This window comes from Scophthalmus maximus, chromosome 8 (genome assembly GCF_022379125.1).
Source record: "Scophthalmus maximus strain ysfricsl-2021 chromosome 8, ASM2237912v1, whole genome shotgun sequence".
Classification (NCBI taxonomy): domain Eukaryota; kingdom Metazoa; phylum Chordata; class Actinopteri; order Pleuronectiformes; family Scophthalmidae; genus Scophthalmus; species Scophthalmus maximus.
Window position 1 is genome coordinate 12,815,327 of NC_061522.1, and position 20,951 is coordinate 12,836,277.

The following is a 20,951-nucleotide window of genomic DNA, read 5'->3' on the forward strand; positions in this document are numbered from 1 at the left end:
ACTGCAAGGCAACTCGTGGTGGACATAGAAGTCGAGACGGATTATTCACAAATGTTAGTGACCAGAGGCAGCGACGTGCCGGAGAGGGGCTGTTATGAGATCCGCATCATATCAGGGGTCGTCTGATTCCAGAGTGATGTCGTGTTGAGAGATGACTGGAGGTGTTGGGTCAAGCTTAAACATTAGCCACTGTTTAACTTCCTCATACATCACTCAACAAGACAAGTAAAACATGTGGATTAAAGGAACAGTTCAACATTTTGAGAAAACAAGTCCAAGGAGCTGAGGCTTGCAGAATCAGTAACATATTTTAAAACACTTCTTAAAAATATATTTAAAAAAAGCATTTTATTAATTATAGAACACTATATAATTACCAACATATATTGTCTTTTGTGTTTTCTTTATTCGTTACCTTTTTATTATTTTATAGTTGTTGTTTTAATAATGTATGTTAATGTTTTATTATTTCATCCCCCAATTTTATTTGCCTCAGTTCTGAAATGTTTTAATCATGTTTAAACCATGTAAATAACTCTATTTTTCTTTGTAACTCTATTTTGAAAAGTGCTGTAAATATGAGGTTTATCATTGTGATGTGTATTATTATCTTTATGAGTTCAATGCCGAGGTGCCATGCTATGAATAAAGAGTGTAGAGTGTGTGGCCGTGAATTCTGCGTGTAGTGCTTTCATTGCAAAAACCTTACAACTCTGAGAGTATCCTCACATTCATACAGTTTGTGTCATCTCTTCAAAGCCAAGAATAGTATACAGTTAAAAATGTATAAAAAAAGATATTTCTTTTACATGAATGAAATTTCATGTTCGCAGTTTCACATGGCTAGAACTACACCGAACAACACCTCCAAGGCTTAGTCCTACTTATTTGAACAAGGTACAGCAAATAAATTATTCTGGCCTGCTGCAACATCTCTGACTTGCAGCTCGAGAGACGATACGATCTGTGGCCAGGCACCGTGCCAGGGCACAGCTGGTTTAGTGAGCTTCGACGTGTCCTGAATCCAAATTTCAGATAGATATCAATCTTCTACTCTTACTCCTCAAATCTAAGTAAATACACAAATATTACACCGCTCTTTTAATCAGTCACCTCTCTGTTTACTACTGTTTCAGTTTAGATAAAGAATGTGTTAAAAAAACAAACCGTGCAATCTATAGGATCCTCCACAGAAGCACAGAAACAATAACCTTTATCTGTAAAGCACTTTTCTTAACAAAGTTACAAAGTGCTTCACAAAAGTATAAAACAACAATAAAACAATTAAATAAAATTCACATTCACAAGACCACCCGCCTTTGTCGGCCACGTACACAACTTCCTCCAACGGACACGGCCCCTGAATTGGGACACAACCGTCATGTCAGTAAATCCTTGACATGCAGAAGGGCTTGGTTGTATGAAGCATAAAGTCAACAAAATAATCAATAAAAGTAGCATCAGCATACCTTATACCTTTTAATCAATTATCTCTCACTCGCTTGCTTTGAACTTTAAATTGAAATTAAAGTTTGCATGCTTACATGTGCCCTCTAGAGCAACTGACACTTTCATGCACTGCTGCACTGTGTATATATGTATGTATGTGTGTATATATATATATATACACAATCTGAGGTCCATGTGCATACGTATATGTGAACTACGTGTATCCTTCCACGTGCGCAATCAGTCATGCATGTTAGTCATGCAGGAGGCTGAGCGCTCCTCGGGTTAGATGCACTACCTCCACTCCACATCAAAGCCCATCTTCCCCCTTCCTCTTCTTCTTTACCCACAGGGACAGAAATGATGTGTTACCTACTTTTCACATTAATGAGGTTATAACACTGCAGTGTCAATTGATGGTGGAGGGATTGGCAGTTGTGGAAATGTGAGGCGGGGTCTGTGTGTGTGACGGGATACTCATGCATGACTGACAGCTAATGTACAAATCGCCTCTAACCCTACACTTCCATCAAAATCCATCACTGTTTGAGCTTCAACATGCTGAGTTTTTAAATGAATTGTAAAGATGAGTGCTGGATGCGATTCGCCCTGACATTATTATTCCATCTGTGGATCCAGTGTACATTATCTCCTCTAACCCGTTCCATTACACCAAAAAATTCCATGACAGGATCAAGACTAACGTGGAATTAATCCTACAAAATATTTTTTTTCCTGTGCCACCAACTTAATAATTGTTCAGAATTTAATAAAAATGTATCAGTGACTGACACTATCCTATTGTTGCTTCAGTTACAAAGAAGATGTTCACTGTAAGTTATTTTCAATCAGTCCCACATGCACATTTCTGCTGCCGTAAATATCCAGCTAAGCATCAAATGTGTATCAATCCACAGCTGAAAAATAATAGTAATAATGTGTGCTAAAAACTGCCGCAACCAGCAGTTTAAGAAAATCCCTGAGCTTTCTATGAAAATTAATCTGCATATTTATGACCTAATTCTGAGGATTAGCATCTTCGGTAGAAACCAGGGGCTTTGGGATGAATGCTGAAGTTTCAGCCTCCACCTCACCTCAATGGAGGTGAACAGACTTTCGAGTTACGTTTAAAAAAAAAAACAGCAACATCTCTTCAGACTAACAAAGTCATGGTGACTGGATCAATAACTGACAGTCTGCAGTCAACATCTCTTCTGCTCAGGGCCATGACTACAACTGAGAACACGAGGGTCCCGTCCTCAGTGTTTCATGTATTTATTTACACGTGGTGGTTATTACATAAGCCTTTTTTCAGTGATTCTTAGGATCGAACAAGTTTGAATTTGACCACATTATTGCAGCAAACTAGTACATAGATAAAAACACCTCAGCATTTCTCCACCAGAATGTTAATCTCAGCTGTGAAGAGGAAGCTTTGAAACAGCGTTTATGCTTTCATGTATAATTGAACAGTTCAGTCAATGAATGAAATATGAAAAATCCTAATAATTTAAAATACGGACACATCCTTTTTGGCTTCTGGAGGAAGGCGCCTGTCGGTGGTTTGGTGTGTGGTTGGATGTTGGGGGGAGCTCAGTGGACCTCAGGGTTTCTAAAACCTTGGCTGCGTCTGCAAAACATCGCTTCAGTGAAAACTGTTCTGCTCTACAAATTATAAAGGCTAATCAAGACATTGTTGCTGCTGAATTATTTAACTGTACTCTACCATAGCCAAAATTCCACTTACTTATTTTTGCAATGAATGGCAGCAGAAATCTGCTTGGCACGATAGCATGAGGTGTAAAAGGGCAAATTAATATTTGTATTTGGGTGAACTGACTCTTTAATGTAGCCTATGATTTTCCCTCTTGTCGTGTTTTAGAAGTGTGCAGGTGCCACCTGTTTTCTCCATCGCCAAGTTACTCTGACGCTTTCGATCTTGTTTTTGTAATAAGATAATAATAATGTCCTCTCACTTATTTACGCTCAAATATCTATTTCTCCTTCAACCTAAACTCCATCCTTGTCTTGGTATTTCTCTCTCCTGAACCTTTTTCCCTAGAAGAGGAGTCTAATCACGGATGAGACCTCAGCTGTCATTCACAGCGACTGTGAGGCCACTACTTACATCATTCTCTCCTTCTTAGATTACAGCTAATCATCATCTCATTCTACTCTCTCTTTCATATCATAATCATCCCTATTTCATTTCTGGTCTTTTATTCACTTTTAGCGTTCACTTTTTCTCTCCCCCTTTCTCTCTCTCTCTCTCTCTCTTTCGACCCTCAATCAATCTTTTTCCTCTCTGTTCTCTGTTTTTACATAATGTCCTGCAGCTCCATTAGTCCATATCACAGAGGTGTGAGGTGTCCCGGGGGTGTGCAGTCCGTGTGTGTGTCAATGATGGCCAAATTCACCATCAAAAAGTTATTTTTAAGCAATTTTCAAACAATTTTACTTTTGAAACAAAATGACTTGGTTTCAGACAGAGGTTGACAACAGCGGCGTTTTGCTGAATAAAACTGTGACTCGTTCTGGATTTTGACAGCTCTTGGATATGCATGTGATGGCTTCATTCGTGAGATTGTGCTTAAAAAAAAAACCTGAGGCTTAAGAATGGTAAATGAACCAACGACCCTCCACATTGTGGACAATCCGCTCAAACTCCTGGGCCACAGCCACCCTGAGGCTGCATGTCCTGTCCAAAGAGTCTCCAGCTGATGATCCATAGAAGACACGGAAGAAAAGAAGCTTTGTTTTTTGTCGTATATAGAGTCAGCGGGTTAGTCTCAGATGTATGATATTGAAAAAAGGCAGGATCGCACTGTTGACCCAAGGTTTGCTGCTTGTCTTACCTGTCACCGTCTAATTGTTTGTTATTTTCAAACTGTACATTTTCATGTGGGAAGATACTACACAGTGAATCTGTGAATGATCCTTTTTGACATAACCTGTTACCACACAAACTAATTCATCATGATGATGAAAGATGAGGCTGCCAAATATGAAATATTTGCGTATTTATGTCTGACAGTGTTTTATCTATGATCCCAACAACCCACTACTTACTTTAGGATACAATATCTCTAGTTAAAAAAAAAAAAGAGATAAAAAGCAAAGAGAGGCCAGAAAAAATAATCTATCATTGTTTTTCTTTCATGGCCTGCCCAGTCTGGTTCATCATCTGTCAAACTAGTTCAAACAAACACCTCTCTACAGGACCTGTAGGGACTTTAGTCAGGTTGTTTTTTTTCCTTTTGTTCTCCTTTTTTTCCCTCTACATTTCTGGTTTTGCTTTTTAATGCTTATAATGCTCCATGTAAATTCTAAAGTCTCACATTTGTCTGATCTCCCTTTCTGTGTCAGTGTCATGACCAAAAATTTGTGTCATTGTCAGTTTTAGACTTTAAATAATCTTCTGGTGTTGGTATTGTTCAACTCTCTCGTTCTCATCGGCTGTTGCTTTGGAGGTTCAGCCTCAGGAAATCTCAAAATAATGTGGATGTGGTGAGTTATCTGTGGGAATTAGCCCCAAAAAACAGCTTGTGGAGGAGTGAATCGCTTCTGAGGCATTATTCACCCTTTGTGCCGACATGGCACCAGTGAGCTGGCTCTGTAACACAAACCTCCATGTCTCATTTCTGCTCCCCGAGGTGCAGTGCTGCTGCCTAACATGTGAGTATAACCTCCAGTCAACACAGTGACTCCACACTCTCCGGGAACTCACTGGGGACGGCAGTGGATGGAAAAGACACGCAGCGTGCTGATGCACGCGCTCATCTCTGTGAAATAAAGATTTCTTTTGTCAATGCCCACAGTGCCGACGCGTCTCCCGCTCAGCGTCACACGTTTGAATGAAACCTGTCTGCCATGAAACCTGCTGCGCGGTTCAAACCCATTAAGACAGCGAGCGTTGGGCGCGTTCGATTGCGCTCACGGACACTTCCCCGGGTGCGTGGTCGGCGCTGAGCCTGCCCCTGCGCCTGCTGCTGCTGCTGCATCAGAGTGCGGCGGCGTGTGGGAGCCGAGGGGACTGAGCCCCGAGCAGAAGGGCTGAAAGGATTTGGCAACTCATCTCCATGTCATGCCAATGAAAGCCTGTCTCCAATTAGATTTGCAGAGGAAGAGCGACATATTGGCCCACTGCTCAACAAGCCCTGGTGGGAGAGGACTGGAGGGGAGAGAGACGGAGCAGGAGAAGGACAGGGAGAGAGAGAGAGAGAGAGGGAGAGAGAGAGGGAGGCAGACAGAGGAAAGAGAGAGGGGGTGACTGTTAAGGCTGAGAGAGAGATAGAGAGGAGCCTCGCTTGAGAAAACAGACAAACCCTTAGAACTTGCACAGAAAGGGGCTCACAAACACACAGACATGAAATCGCACACACACACATGAAAACACACACACACACACACACACACACACACACACACACAAGTGGCAGTGCATCGTTCCCTCTAACACTCAGCTTTTTCCACTTCATCACAATCGTCTTTCTCCACCTTCCATCTCCCTCCCTCTTGTCTATCTCTCCTCCTCGCGGTCTGAGCGCTGCCACTGCTGCTGTCAATCCTCCTCAGTTTGAGCCCAACGCGCTTCATCATCATATTTCTAATCAAACACACAGTGTTAGTTAATCTCATATGTGGCCGTTTGATTATCAATGACCCTGTTTCCATGTCTCCCTCCCAGCTTCGTTCAGTACACATTATAACCCCCCCGAAAAATGTTCTGATTGAAAAATCATTGCAGAGGTGCTGAAATAGGAGTCACTCCCACAGCGTATGATGATGAGGGGTGATGAAAAGGTGTTAACTCGCTATCGCACTTGTTTTTGTAAAAGTCTGATTCTACTGATTGAGTGGAGCGGGTGCATTTGGATAATTATGAACTAATTATCTGTCAATCAAATCAATCAAATAGAAAATTGGCCGGGATGAAGTGATTTGCTAATGTTTTGTTGTGGCATGTAAATTAGCAGATGAGTAATTTAACCAACAGTTTGTCTCATGTAATTGTAGTTGATGTTCTTCGTTTGAAAAATTCATTAGTGCAGCTTGAATTATTCTTGATACATTATAGGGTCAAGACAGAGAGGCGGTATTTAAATGTGAGGGGGGAAGTGAAAAATGTGGAAAATTCAGATTTTAGTTTGTAATTTAATCAAAATCTCTATTTTGTTTCAGCAAAATAGACATTTTCAATCACTGTCACATTTTGAGTGGAAGTAATTGAAGCCGTCTCGCAATAACCTCAATTGTTACGACCAAGTAGCAATCCACCGTGACGTCACACAGTGGTTTGTGAACTGCCATTGGATGCCTCGAGCATTTTGGCCAGCGCCATCTTGGTTTTTTGAAACCAAAAGTAACCGTATTTGGAGGAGCAGGGGTGGGTCTGACTGACACATCCACTACACGTCCACCTGCACCTATTGAACAAAACAAGCAGTCAATCACGCTGTATCCATGGTCCAATGCATACAGCGCTTTATTGTCTATTTTACTCTAAATGATACAATAATTTACAGGATCAACTTCATGCTGTTTTGAAGGAGATTATAGAGATTGAGACAATGAACTCGTCAGTAAAATGTTTACTGAAGTCATAAGTCAAGCTCAACTCCAGTCATTCTCTCACAGACTTCTACAGGAACAGATTTATTTTTGCAACCAGTGGAGTCGCCCTCTGCTGGTAATTCAAGAGAACACAGGTTTTAGGCAGATTCTGCTTTGGCTTCACTTTCTGGACCAGAAGTCTACGTCCATTTTTGTTGACAGTCTATGGTTAGGACCAAGAAATGTCCTGTTGGATGCGACCCCATGGGAGAAAACAGCACAACCTAACCCAAAGCCCCCCCCCCGGACAAAACCTGCACTTCTCTGTAGAATTAAACAGAAACTACACAACGCAGCTATTTCTCTCTGACTACACACAAGCACACACAAAATCAAAAAAGCAAAGGCTTTTACAGAGATGGTTATGAAAAAGCGCACATATCTACAGGATTGCATTCACAAAGTATGATGAAACACAGTCAGAGTGGGCAACACAGAGTCACACACAAACACACACAGACTCAAAGGGCTTCAAATATTGCCATATACCTCCATAGGGGAAAGAGCGAGATATGAAACAAGTTCCATAAAGTTTACACAACAAAAATAGCTCTCTACAGTTCCAACAGAGTTCTCCGTGTCTGTGCCGAATCTCAACATGAACGCTGGAAAAACTGACACAATTATCACTGAAAATGTATCGTCTCACATTATTTCTTGAGCCCTGCTATTCTACATCTACTGCCACTGGAACTGTAGGCTCAAAAAGTATAGGCGGAAAATTATTTTTGAGTCATCTTTTGTGTATATCTCCTTGAAAGTGTATGAAGACCTTCACTTCTAAAGCATGCGACAATATTAATACGTTGATTCTCTCAGTAGTGACTCGACGGCATCTTTCTCTCCACCTCCCCATACCTGGTGAGTAAAGCTCACAAATCAAACCAAAATTATGGCTCAAAGTAGCTACTTATAGTATCGTAGGCTTGATAATGATAATAATTAAAAAATATGAAAACATTTTTATTTAATGGCAGAAAAATGGCACTGGTTAAAAACAGCACATTTCTGCTAATCAGCACTTACTACGAACAACATATTTAGTGACTGGAATATTGCTTATGTACTGTAAGGCGGCTTTCAGACATTGCACTGAAGTCCGGATATTTTCCTTTTTAGGAGAGGGTTTAAAAAGATATAATATGCATAAAGATATACTTTGCAAATCTTATACCAAGTAGGGTAAAAAAAAGGCACCATCACTGTCTGAGGAGATAAACAAGGCAGAGTGTCGTGGTTTAAACTCGACGGAGGAGAAGGAGGTGGCTGCCTTCTGCTGTCACTCATGGAATAAAAGTTCCTTGTGCTGCACTATATTTGAAGGTTGAAGTGAAGGGACATTGTGTTGCACATGTGTCTATCCAGACACACGCAAAGTGGACAAGACACACAACACAAACGTCTCTCCACGGAGCTCCATCCAGTAAAACACAACTATCCAAGTATACCAAGGCATCAAAGACTCTGAATGACTTATGGTTAATTCATTTATTATTTTTTTCCACTCCAATGTGATCTTTTTCTCTTACTGTAAGCCAAAAATGACGAAGCAACATCCAGCACTCAACCATCAGGATCCATTAAAGCACTGGAGGGTTTTTATTATCTCCTCTCAGAGACTCCATCATGTCTGAAATGTAATCATCAACGGAATGTCTAATTGGAACAAATTAAGCTCTTTGTCTCACAAACACATTCCCTCTCATAATGCAAACACACACACACACACACACACACACACACACACACACACACACACACACACACACACACACACACACACACACACACACCCCTCAGAAAGCACAAGAAACTCATTTCTGCCTAAAGCCCTCTCCACCACTCCATCACCACAGTGTGCACCACGAGGAAGATACAATTAATTGTCTAATTCAATCTCCCACTGTTACATCTGACGCTCCGGCAGCACTCGCATCATGTCAGTCAAGCCCAAAGCCTTCTTGTCCTAACACGGAGTGGCAGAGAGGAAGGCGGAGAACAACAGATGAAATCAAGTCCGCACAGCAACAGATGTGGAGAAAAGAGAGAGCAGGAGCAGCGAGACAATGGATGGGGGAGGAGAACATGGGAGGGAGTCAATTCAGCATCACCTTTGGCCCCGCCGCTTAATGGGGAGCTCCTTTACGGGGAGCTGATTTAGCTCGTTAGCGCAGCAGAGAATGCAGGTAATTAATCTCTGACACACGAGATTGGGCCAGATTCCGCCAGTCGCAACGAGCCAGAGGCCCAATTGAACCTGACCACTTCCGGCTTTTAATGTATACAAATTGGGAAAGAAATGTTGTCTAATTGACAATGAAAACAAATGTAAAAGCAGAGTAAAAAGGAATAATGAAAAGGTTCAAACTCAGGGATGCAGAGGGGTAAGTATGACACGATCCTGGATTCATCAAGACGAAAACAAACACAGAGGAAGTCGTGAATTTGTTTAACGGCGAACAGCATCAATAGCAAATTAAAACCAAAGCCGCAAGTAGGTTTCTTCCTAAAATATGATGAAATATATTATATACTACTGTATATTTAAAAAAAAGAGATTATAAAAGCTGTAAGATGAATTACATATGTAGAGGTAAATAAATGCCCTAGCCCGTATCTGTAAATGGAACGTATAATATAACAACAAATTTGAGATTTGAGCAACAATTGAAATTAAACATTTCAGCATTTTGTATCAGTTAAGGGGCTTCAGGTGAATTAAGAGCATATGCTCTGCAGTGTATTACTGCATGTCCCTTGGCTGATCCACAGATGTGAGCGCTTTATGAGATCCTGTCAAAACACGTTTTCCTTCTCTCCTCCTCCTCTTCCTCCTTCCTCCTCCCTCTCTTTCTTCCCTACATCCTTAGACCCTGCCTTTTCAATTCTGCTCTCCTCTCTAACAAGCACACAGGGTGAGAGTGCAGGCTGGAGTCAAGTGCAGCGTGCAACGAGAGACACGCGGTTCAAAACCTTGTCATGATGCGCTTTCCTTCAGCACGTCTCGACTCTGCATCCCTTCTCTGTGTCTGTGTGCTCTACCCCTCATCCCTCCTCGACTCACAGACATTCATCAGCACCTGGGGAACGAGGGTCATTTGTACGCTCAGCCCAATGGCTCCTTTCTCCTTCGTCTCCATCTGTGTTTTCTCCGAATCTGTTGCTCTTCTTCTTCCCTCTTTTTTTTTCTCTGCATACATGTATCTCCTTCTCTCCTCCATTTATCACGCACACGGTGGAATCAGATGGATAAGTGTGGTAGTATGGTAACACAGATACCAGGGGCACTGGAGAGAGCAAAAATCAATCACTTCTCCCCTCTCCCTTTCATCAGCTATCTCTCTCCCTCTCTGCCTTGGTAGTCCTCGCTTCCGCCTTCAATCTTCCCGCTCTTCTGTTCGCAGCATCCTTCGCGTCATCATTATCTCTTCAATGTCCCTCAACGTTTCCTCCCCATTTCAATATGTTGCCTTTGATTAAAAACCAAGTCCCCTCACCATCCCCCTTAGATAGTCATTTTTTTCTTAGAGAGCACAGATGCCAACCTATTTTTTCCCCCATTTCCACCATTGGTGGTGAACGTCTCTTTCAACAGCGCAAGACTTTTTTGACTGACAGCAGCTGGCCTGTCAAAGGCGGGGAAGTCGGGCGAAGAAGAGGACTAGGAAGCGAAAAAAGTGAGACGAGCGAAGAAGGGAGGAGTGAGGGACGGAGAAAGACATTTCTAATTCAAAGAGACGTGCAGTGTTTCCGTGGCAACTCGGTTTCCATAGAGACGGTCTTGCTAAAGATGCCATTAGTGTGGAAAAATATCTACTTACGCTCTACTGCACTGTATGCACATAAAATATAGGAACATGTCTATTCTTATCCAATAAGTCTGCATTTGCATTAACACATATGAGAGAATACACGTACACGTGTACGTGTGTGTGTGTGTGTGTGTCTGTGTGTGTGTGTGTGTGTGTGTGTGTGTGTCAGTTATAATAGCTCAATTACAGGCAACTTATATTGGGAGCTCAATTATAGGTTTGGCCCTTTGGGGAAAAGAAGTGACAAATTGTCTTGCTAATATTATTGGCTTGTAGCTTTGGTGCTCAGTTTTGTTGCGACTTCACTCTTCAAATTACTTCCCTCAGATTAGGCTGCAGGGACCAAATTCTCCATACATTGGCCGTGACAGTCGGCAGGCTGGGACCACCCACTCAGCTACACACACACACAGACACACATAGACAAACATGTACTATATATAAAAAGCACAAGTTAACCCGGGCTGACAGAAGTGTACTGCATGCAAAGTCCTACTTGCTGTACTGTATGTGCTGGGGCAGGGGGGTTGGGGTCATGCCGATAATGAACTGCATGTGAGAGTCATGTGTAGCTGCTTTGTAGTGGATGGCTGATGTTTCAACATAATGAGGTCTCATCACGACCACAGAGACAGAACTATGTCACCGCTCCATCAGAACAAAGCGTCCCTGAACATCAGGCCACCACACCCTGCCCCACGGCACAACAATATACTATGAAAGGCAGCAACTCGCAGTTATTATCCTTAACCAAGAATCTGCCAATTGTTTTTATTCTCAACAAAAGCTGAAACGAGCGAACATACATTCCCATTTAAAAAAAAGTGTACTAAAACAATTCAACCAAAGTTTCATTTACCAATATATTTGTTGATCAAATTTTAATTTGATTGATTAATGGAATACGCGCTTGCAGCTCTAATGCAATGACTGATATATATATATATATATATATATATATATATATATATATATATATATATATATATATATATATATATAAAACACGGGGAGCCACTCTGAGCTGGCTGCATGTAAACGAGCAGTAAACGAGGATGGTGAAATCTTAGCAAAGCTAAATTTTAACTTAAACATTACCAGAATATTATCAGAAGATAAATATGTTAAAATGTTAGCTGCCTAAAAGTAAACATAACCTTAACCCAGCACAGAATAATTAATTTACATCTACGTAACAAACCAGTTTACATGAAAAGCAGGACTCTGTGTCTGATTGGCTGAAAATTAGACCGAAATTACATATTTCACACACCTATTGCTGATACAGTTTTCAGTTGCCATGGAGACTGGCATGGTAGAAGTTGCACACTAATCAAAATCAGCAGGACTGATTAATTTGCAAATGATTTCCTTCATTAGTTGATTGTTAAAAAGTTTCATGTTAAAAAAACTGATGATGTGATGATATGGTTTGTGTCTGGACCAAGGCTGTCTGATTTGTGCATTGTGGAATAATGTCTGTGCCACAAAAAAAAACAGGAAATGTTGGTACGTCTGACTATTGGCTCTTCCAGGACGTAGGACGACGGGTCGGCTTTTTAAATGTAAAATCACGCAGCTTCCACAACTAAATTTGAGAGACTGTCGAGAGGTTAAACCTAAAACAATCCTCTTTGTTTGGGACTGCAGACACAGCGTCTTTATCAGTGGCCAACACATTTGGGGTTGTAATCTCCCTGTGATGCTTATCACCGACTGTGTTATTCAAATATGCAGCAGACACAGGCTGCCTCATTTTGAATTTCCCAACCAACTCCACAGATCTACATCCCATTTACTTGATGTAGAAGGCACTTGGCTTCGTTGAGCTACTGTACAACTGAATTGATTTATCACCCGCTGTACAACAGCTAATGTACTTCAATAATGCATTATTTTCAGGTATTGTGTCGACTGTCATTGGTGAATGACTAATATTTATTTTATTCCCCTTTGCTCTAGCATTTTTCTCTCAGCATCTCTGAGGGGTCAGCCCTATGTTCCCACAGCCCTATGTTCCCACAGCCCAATGCTCCAACAGCCCTATGTTCCCACAGCCCAATGCTCCAACAGCCCTATGTTCCCACAGCCCAATGCTCCCACAGCCCAATGTTCCCACAGCCCAATGTTCCCACAGCCCAATGCTCCCACAGCCCTATGTTCCCACAGCCCAATGTCCCCAAAGCCCAATGTCCCCACAGCCCAATGTCCCCACAGCCCAATGTTCCCACAGCCCAATGTTTCCACAGCCCAATGCTCCCACAGCCCTATGCTCCCACAGCCCTATGTTCCCACAGCCCTATGTTTCCACAGCCCAATGCTCCCACAGCCCTATGTTCCCACAGCCCAATGTTTCCACAGCCCAATGCTCCCACAGCCCTATGTTCCCACAGCCCTATGTTTCCACAGCCCAATGCTCCCACAGCCCTATGTTCCCACAGCCCTATGTTCCCACAGCCCTATGTTCCCACAGCCCAATGTTCCAACAGCCCAATGTTCCTACAGCCCAATGTTCCAACAGCCCTATGTTCCTACAGCCCTATGTTCCCACATTTCTAGGACATTTTCAAAATTAGGGTTAGGGTAGGGTTAGGGCTACTGGATAATAGGTTGGGCGTAATTGGCTACCAAATTGGGAGAAAGGGGTATCAAATCTAATACAAATTTCTGAAAAAAGAAATGTGGGAACATAGGGCCTAATTTTGGAAAAAAAATCTTAGAAATGTGGGCACATCGGGCTGTGGGAACATAGGCACGCTCCCATCTGCGAAATAAGAAAAACGTTGAATGACATTTCATTTTTCTTAACTTCTACACAAGCAGTGGCTTTTGCAGGGTGAGAATGTAAGCTTTGAGCCGGTGGCTGCCGGAGAGCGTAGGCTTACTTTGATGGGAAACAGACGAAAAAGAAGAAAAAAAAAAGCAAAGAGGGAGATTAGAGGGGAAGCGCAGAGAGAGAGAGAGAGAGACAGAGATGGTATGACGATAGGGAGCATGAAACAGAAAGGGAGCGATGGTGAGGAATCCACGGCAATGTAAAAAAAAAAAAAAATGAGAGTAAGACAGGCAGAACGAGCAAAGGAACATTTCAGAACCGTCCCCACCGGTGTGTGTTGAATAAACAGGACCGTGTGTGTGAACACTACAGGGGCCAGCAGCTGCACCGTCACATCACCTCCTGACTTTGCACTGCATGGTGAAATCAGCCTCAGCTAGTGCAGCTACAGCTCCCTGGAGGCGTTTGATGAGATATCTATTAGGACTGGAAAACTAAATTCTGATTTCTTCTTCACCAGGTTCAAACACGCTCTTATGAAACTTACATTAATATGCGTAGCTCTGCAGCAGCTGACACTTTCTGTACTTTATTTCAGTCTTTCTGTGCACTTGCGTTTGTAATCCCTCGGTCTAAATATAGAAAGTAGCCCCCAGGCTGGAGAGCCACTGTTATTTAGTACAGGGGGTATTATGTGGCAGAGTCATTTCAAAACTCCATCACTGTCATTGTTTAGCTGTCTCAGCGAGAGTTTGGACACGCGGTTCTCTGCTGATGTGACAGCTTGATGGCTCTGCAGCCGGCAGCCGTGTGACAACGTCGCCCAGGCGAAAATGAGAGAAGCGATACCTGAAACAGGCTGCGCGCGCTGTACGTCTTCCACCGGAGAAGAATTAAGCAAAGCAAGGCTTCAAGTGTGCATGACGAATGTTGGTTGTAAATCGCAGCAGGAGGCCTGAGTGCTGCTGCGTAGCGTGAGCTCCGAGAATCGGGCCAAGGCTCGTTAGAGCAGAGAGGAGGGAGAGCTGAACGAGTGCCAGCGAAGGTGCCACTCACTGGGTGTCGCTCCCTCCATAAATAAAGAGCAGCGAGCCCAATGTGTCGGTTTCTGCTACTGCAGAGACTCGCCAGCTGCCACCGACAGATATTACTTCATGCTGTCCACCGCATCCAACACTTACACAGGCTGAAGCGTTCGAATTGATACAGCTCAGAAAACATGCAGAAACACATGTTCCCCAACCCACACGTTCTGACAAAAGCACGTTAAGATGTGTGTGTGTGTGGGGGGGGGGGTTCAAAATTAATTTTAATTAGGTAATCATTCAGTAGGAGCTCAGGCGCTAGATCGGGTTGGCCATTAATTCTTTCCACATGTCCAAGTTTCCCTGAACACAAAAAAAATTGCCCTTGGAAGAAAAGAAAGAAAAAGATTTACCAAATGGAAGTTATTTAACTTAGTTGAACATCTGGCATTTAATTTCTTATTTCAACCATGTCTCATAATTTTTAATGAATTGATTGTTCTTTTCCACACATATCCTGTGACTTGCTGCACGGTGGCGTAGTGGTTTGCGCTTTCGCCTCACAGCAAGAAGGTTCTGGGTTCGAGTCCCGGCTCAAACCAACCAGGGCCCTTCTGTGTGGAGTTTGCATGTTCTCCCCGTGTATGCGTGGGTTCTCTCCGGGTTCCAGAATGGCAGAGAGAATGGCAGAGAGAATGGGGGTGAGGTTCATTGGAGACTCTAAATTGACCGTAGGTGTGAGAGTGAATGGTTGTTTGTCTCTGTATGTGGTCCTGTGATAGGCTGGCGACCTGTCCAGGGTGAACCCTGCCTCCTGCCCAATGTTAGCTGGGATTGGCTCCAGCCCGCCTGCAACCCTCAAATGAAGCGGTAGACGATGGATCCTGTGACTTATCAGCCTCTGGTTGTAACTATTAAAATCATCAGTGTCTAAATGTTTAAGATTGCTTTTTCTTTTTGGTGAAGCAGAGCGAGATCCACACTTACTGTCGTGGAATGCAGAAAAGTGAAGAAAACAGACAGATGTGTGACATGAATGGTCAAAAATGTGAAGAAAGCAGCCCTGAATGCTCTGTCTACAGCACAAAGCAGAAGCAGCTATAACATAAAGGGTTTTTTGGAAAAAAACTATGCCAACTTATGCCCATTTAATAAAACAAAAGGTAAAAAAAAAAAAGCCATGAAGACAATATCTTGTCTCTTTCACGGTCAAACTTACAAAGTGCATGACGGAACATGTTGCAAGTTCGTCCCTATGGACAGACGCCAGTTTGGACGCATTGTGGGATTTGGTTGATATACGACCATAACTTCAGTCCTGCAGCAAAACATGTTTCTTTCCCCCGCCTCTACCACCCCCTCTCTTTCTTTCCCTCCCTATCTCAGTCCCAACAAATTGAGGCTCACTGATGAATGTAAATGACTGCACTCCCTTGCTCCATGCAATTAGACCAAACTCAACCGTTTCTGCCTGTTTGGGATTAAATACCCACAAGTCAGTCGACTCTCTCCATATTTAAGTGTCTTTCCTCAGCCTGATGCAAAACCATGAAAACCAACACATTATGTGACTCTCTTTTTTTTCCTGCCACAGCTCTTATCTTTGTATCTTTTATCTCTCGCCAACTGTTTTTTCTCTCTCTACGTATTCCTTCAACATAAAAAAACACTGCATGACAAAGCTCAGTTTCATAATCATCACGGTGAGAGTCTGTTGTAAGTTGGAACCTCTGATGACACTGAATGGTGAAAATTAAAGACGCGTCATCTGGAACTTTTTGAGGCGACAGAGACGAGCACTGCCACGAGAATGTGGCTGTCGGAGCCGTGAAAAGTTTTGATTTGCACGAATAGTGTGTGGCGAAGTGGAAGAATATAGCAGAGAGTACTGTTGCTGATATTCATGTGCGTCCTATACTACACGTAAGCACCGCCTGGCTATCAATCAAGTCTCCCTTCACTGCCGTTTTATTATTGTGCAACCAGGCTCCACTGGGTGGTTGTGAGATGATTTCATGCAATAACCAAGACATATGCTCAGTCCCACTGGCCACCGCTCGACGGCCTGATGTGAAGACAACACAGACAGCTGCTGTGATTGGCACATAAATAGAACAATACAGACCAAAACAATCCAACACTCGATACGATCAATGCTGGATTTTCAAAAGAAAATCATCTACACGAGACAAAATGTGTTGTTTGTCATTGCATTTCAAAACAACTACGTTCCTATACAAACCCTATTTCTGTGTGCCTACTTCATTCCACAGTACATCCAAAACAATGACTCATATGACTTTTTATTTATTTACACATTTCATAATTTCCTCTTATAAACAATATTTTAATATGAATAAATGTGTGAAATGGCGTGTATGACGTGTATGATTTAATGTAATGTATATACTGTTTAAGTGGTCACTGGATGCCAAAACAGAATTATTACCCGACTTGTTTCCCCTCCGATTACTTCCTGTGTGTTTAATGCTCATTGTTTTGGTCTCTCATCGCCGTCGTCTCCAGCAGCCGGAAAACAACTGTTTTGTGGGAAAAGCTCTGATAAACCCATTGTGCACAACCTACACAGCTGACAGGCAAACTCAGCAACATGCTAGGAACAATAGTGGACCATTTAGAAGCCAAACAATCAGATATTTCCCTCCGGAGTTGTAATAAAAGACATTCATCACCTGGGCGGACACGCCATGTTTTTTTGGAAGTAATTAAGCAACTGTTTTTTTAACAAATTCAGGTGGAAAAAAAGTATTGTTTTTAAAGCCACAAAAATCAATTCAGCTAAACAAACTCATCAGTTTAAGGTGGAAACGTGGTTTGGTTAAGGGATTGATCGTTTTTCATCGATTAACAGAAACCAACCTAGTCCAACCATGTTTTTATTACAAGGAAACACGATATGAGAAGCAGTCCTTGTGTTATAGTCCAAGTGCTTTGGTGAGTCAACACAAAAAGGGTTTTTTTCTGGGTTTTTTCTTGTTACTATATTGTTTCTGATATATTTAATGCTTTTAATGTGAAACACTTCTTGGCTTCTGACAGAAAGGAGCCATAATTCACAAGTCAATAGAGGACCTGATCAGGTGAAGGTCATTCTCTTGCTTCTCTTGTCAGGACAGTCTCAGTGATAATTACTGTACATCTCCATCTAACAAGTCTCAAACAGATCAGCAGGTGAGGAATTAAAGCTTCCTCAGTTAAAAGCTTTCAGCTAATCAGGTTTTAACTTGAATCGTATACTTACCTAATAAAATGAGCTGGTAATTAGGGTTTCATATTCTGCAATCGGCGGGGAGAAGCCAAGTGAGGCTCCCAAAGCCTTCTGACAACCTGTTGTAACCGAGTGCAATGCAGAGAGGTCTCCTGTGATCTCCGAAATTACTCATCCTGTCCACGCGCAGCACAGCCGCCGATAACACAAACTCATTATATGGACAGAAAGACGAGAGGAGGATGGAGAGAAAGAGAAGAGAAGAGAGGAGGGGGGGGGGATAGAGGAGTTGAGGAAAGGATTTACGGTCTATATGAAGTGCACAGTTAAATTATACAGAAATGTATCAGGAAAAATATACTGTAAAAAATAAAAAGACAAAAAAAACTAAGTGTGAGTTAGTATGGACTGTATCATAGGACAGTGAGGGTTGGACCACATTCAATAAATGCACAAAACAAATCTAACAAAAAATAAAACAACAGTGAGGAGGAGGAAGACAGAGGATGAGATGGGAGGGGGAGCGTTAAACCTTCTTTGACCTCAACCTTACTGGCTCAGTCTCAGGATAAAGCTCTGACATTGAACCACGGTGTGAAGCTTAAACCTTCACACCTATGTACAGTGTTCTCTTTTGCTAGTGCTGTGAATACAATATAGGGTAAAATCGCTCTTCGTCACGCATGACTATCCAGCTGAGAACTCCTCTTTCTGAGAAGAAATGAGATGTGAAATCACGACCGTGTCTCCTTGAAGTTCATTTATGGTGCAAATGTTGTGTCGCAAATATGGTTAATCAGAGTAATAGCAATTGATGCATGTAAACGGTTCATTTTTCCTGTGGAGGAAGTGCTACATGTCAGAGTGGATGGTCGGCACACACAACACCAGAGACTGGTATCTGCATCCCCGGTCCTGCGTGTTGTTCGGTTAAGGTTTGAGAAAAAGCACTTAAAGGTTAAGGAAAGACTATGATTCAAGTTTTCTGATCAGTTTTCATTTTTGTACGAAATGTCTCAACAACTATTAGCTGGATTGCCATGAGACACGTTGGCAGAAAACTAATTCTAATGACTTTGATGACGATTTCTTGACCTTTGCTCTTAATTTTTATGATGATGAAAAGACTAGGAGTGTGTTACATTCCTCCAAACCAATTTTCTGTTTCAAATCAGTGGTACATAGATGTAATTTAAGGGGAGAGGATTAGAAATTGAGCTTCTACAGTGGGTTTTCTGATAAAATCACTGAGCTTAATCCATGAAAACTACCTTGTACGTTTGTCTTCTATGAACTGACAGAGGAGCAGCTTCAGGCTTTGTTGTTTTCGTGACATCACAGATATAGACTGAGCTCTTTTGATTTTCCGCTTTGAAAGACAGACTTTCATACAGTGCTCACATTTAGCTGTCAAAGACCAAGCGAAATGACACGGTAAATTATGACACGGCCGAGAGTCTCTCTCCACCACAGGCGTCAAACTGTTGGACTTTGAAGGGGTTAAATCTACGGCAAAGTGAGTGAAACAGGCACATCAATCAAATGCCCGTATCTCACAGAGACAGAGTGAGTGAGAGAGAAATAGAAAGCGTTTGAAACTCTAATAGGGTGGAATTGGTTTTACAGGGAGAGGATAGGAAACATTCATTACTAGAGAGCATCTGTTGTTCTGGTCCCGTCCAAATCGGGTCACTCACTGTGCAAATAATCATAACCTCAAAAAGTGAAATGTGTGAGACTGATAACCACCTGTGTGTCACTCATATTAGAGAATCACCACTGGTTGGAACAAGTTTAGACTTTTTCGTTGCTCTTGCAAAATACAAATATTGTTGCTGTATCACCATTAACAGTTGTGGTGACGCCCTGCGTTAACAATTACATTCTGCACACTTTCCTGAAATCCTTCCAGAAAAATATCCGATGATAACTACATAAAGTATAATATGCACTGTGCAGTTTATTATTAAAGTTTGATCTCTATTTCTTTTGTCTTTTGGGATTGGTCCTAATTGCAAAAAGGGGCATTACGGATGCAGTCCATCATCACATCATCTGCAGCAAACCTGAACTTTTTTTCCTGACACGCTGTGATAACGCAAATGTTGCTCGAAAACATTTCCGCAACTTCTCTGGAAGATTCACGGTGAGCGAGTGGGCCCAGGCGCCACCGCTCATCTGAATGTTCCGCACATTTTCCTGCTGTCGTGAACACGTCTGACCAGCACAACCTCCTGCTGTGTTCTTCATATGTGGACGGCAAAATCTGGAAAATGTACAGACCCAATTTTCCGGTAACATTGTGCGGAGTACATGTCTGAAAAGGGCTTATGTATCACTGTGTGGCTACCAGCCGGTCTGTTCAATGTCAAACAATGTGAGTCTAAGTGGCCAAACAGGTCCATGGGATAATTTACTTCCATGGGCATGTCTGTCTGTCAAAAAGTCGTCACACAGAAGGCCTGTTTCAAGACGGGAGGGTGTTTAATTATAGTGGTCAATCGAGACGTGAGAGGTCTACGACTGTAAAACAACAGGAGTTTTTATTTATTGAGAGGAACAGTGTACGTTTGTTCTTCTTGTACACAGTATTTTCTTTTTCCTTCAATAAGAGAAATTACACCACAAACGAGTCACAGCACCGTGGCTCATTCATTCATGAGTTTTACTATTGACCACCCCACAGTTTTTAACCCCAAGAGAGATTTATAATCAACAATAGGGAACTTTATAGGGAAGCCCTGTGTATAGTGAAAAAAAAAAAGATTACAGCACTGAATGGACCAACAAAACCTTTGGGGAAAAGGAAGAAGAAAAAAAATCAACCTTAAGGACTGTGTACGAGAAATGGTAGGATGCTGCGTGTCTCTTGGTAGCTTGTTTGCAGTGGAAAACAACTGCTGTAATCTCCCCAAACATAGGCAAAGAGGCTATTATCATTGAACACCAGCATGCTGCAAGCATCAACACACATGCACGGACACAAATGTGGACAAAAGCATGTGCCCACACACAGCTTAAGTACCAACAATAGATCTAGAAGACCT

General features: G+C 42.2%; 1 protein-coding gene across 4 annotated transcripts in view; it reads right to left on the reverse strand.

Moving 5' to 3' along the window:
- The window catches only part of grin2bb (glutamate receptor, ionotropic, N-methyl D-aspartate 2B, genome duplicate b), an 86,603-nt gene that overhangs the window by 40,395 nt on the left and 25,257 nt on the right, over positions 1–20,951 (reverse strand). The window lies entirely within an intron of this gene.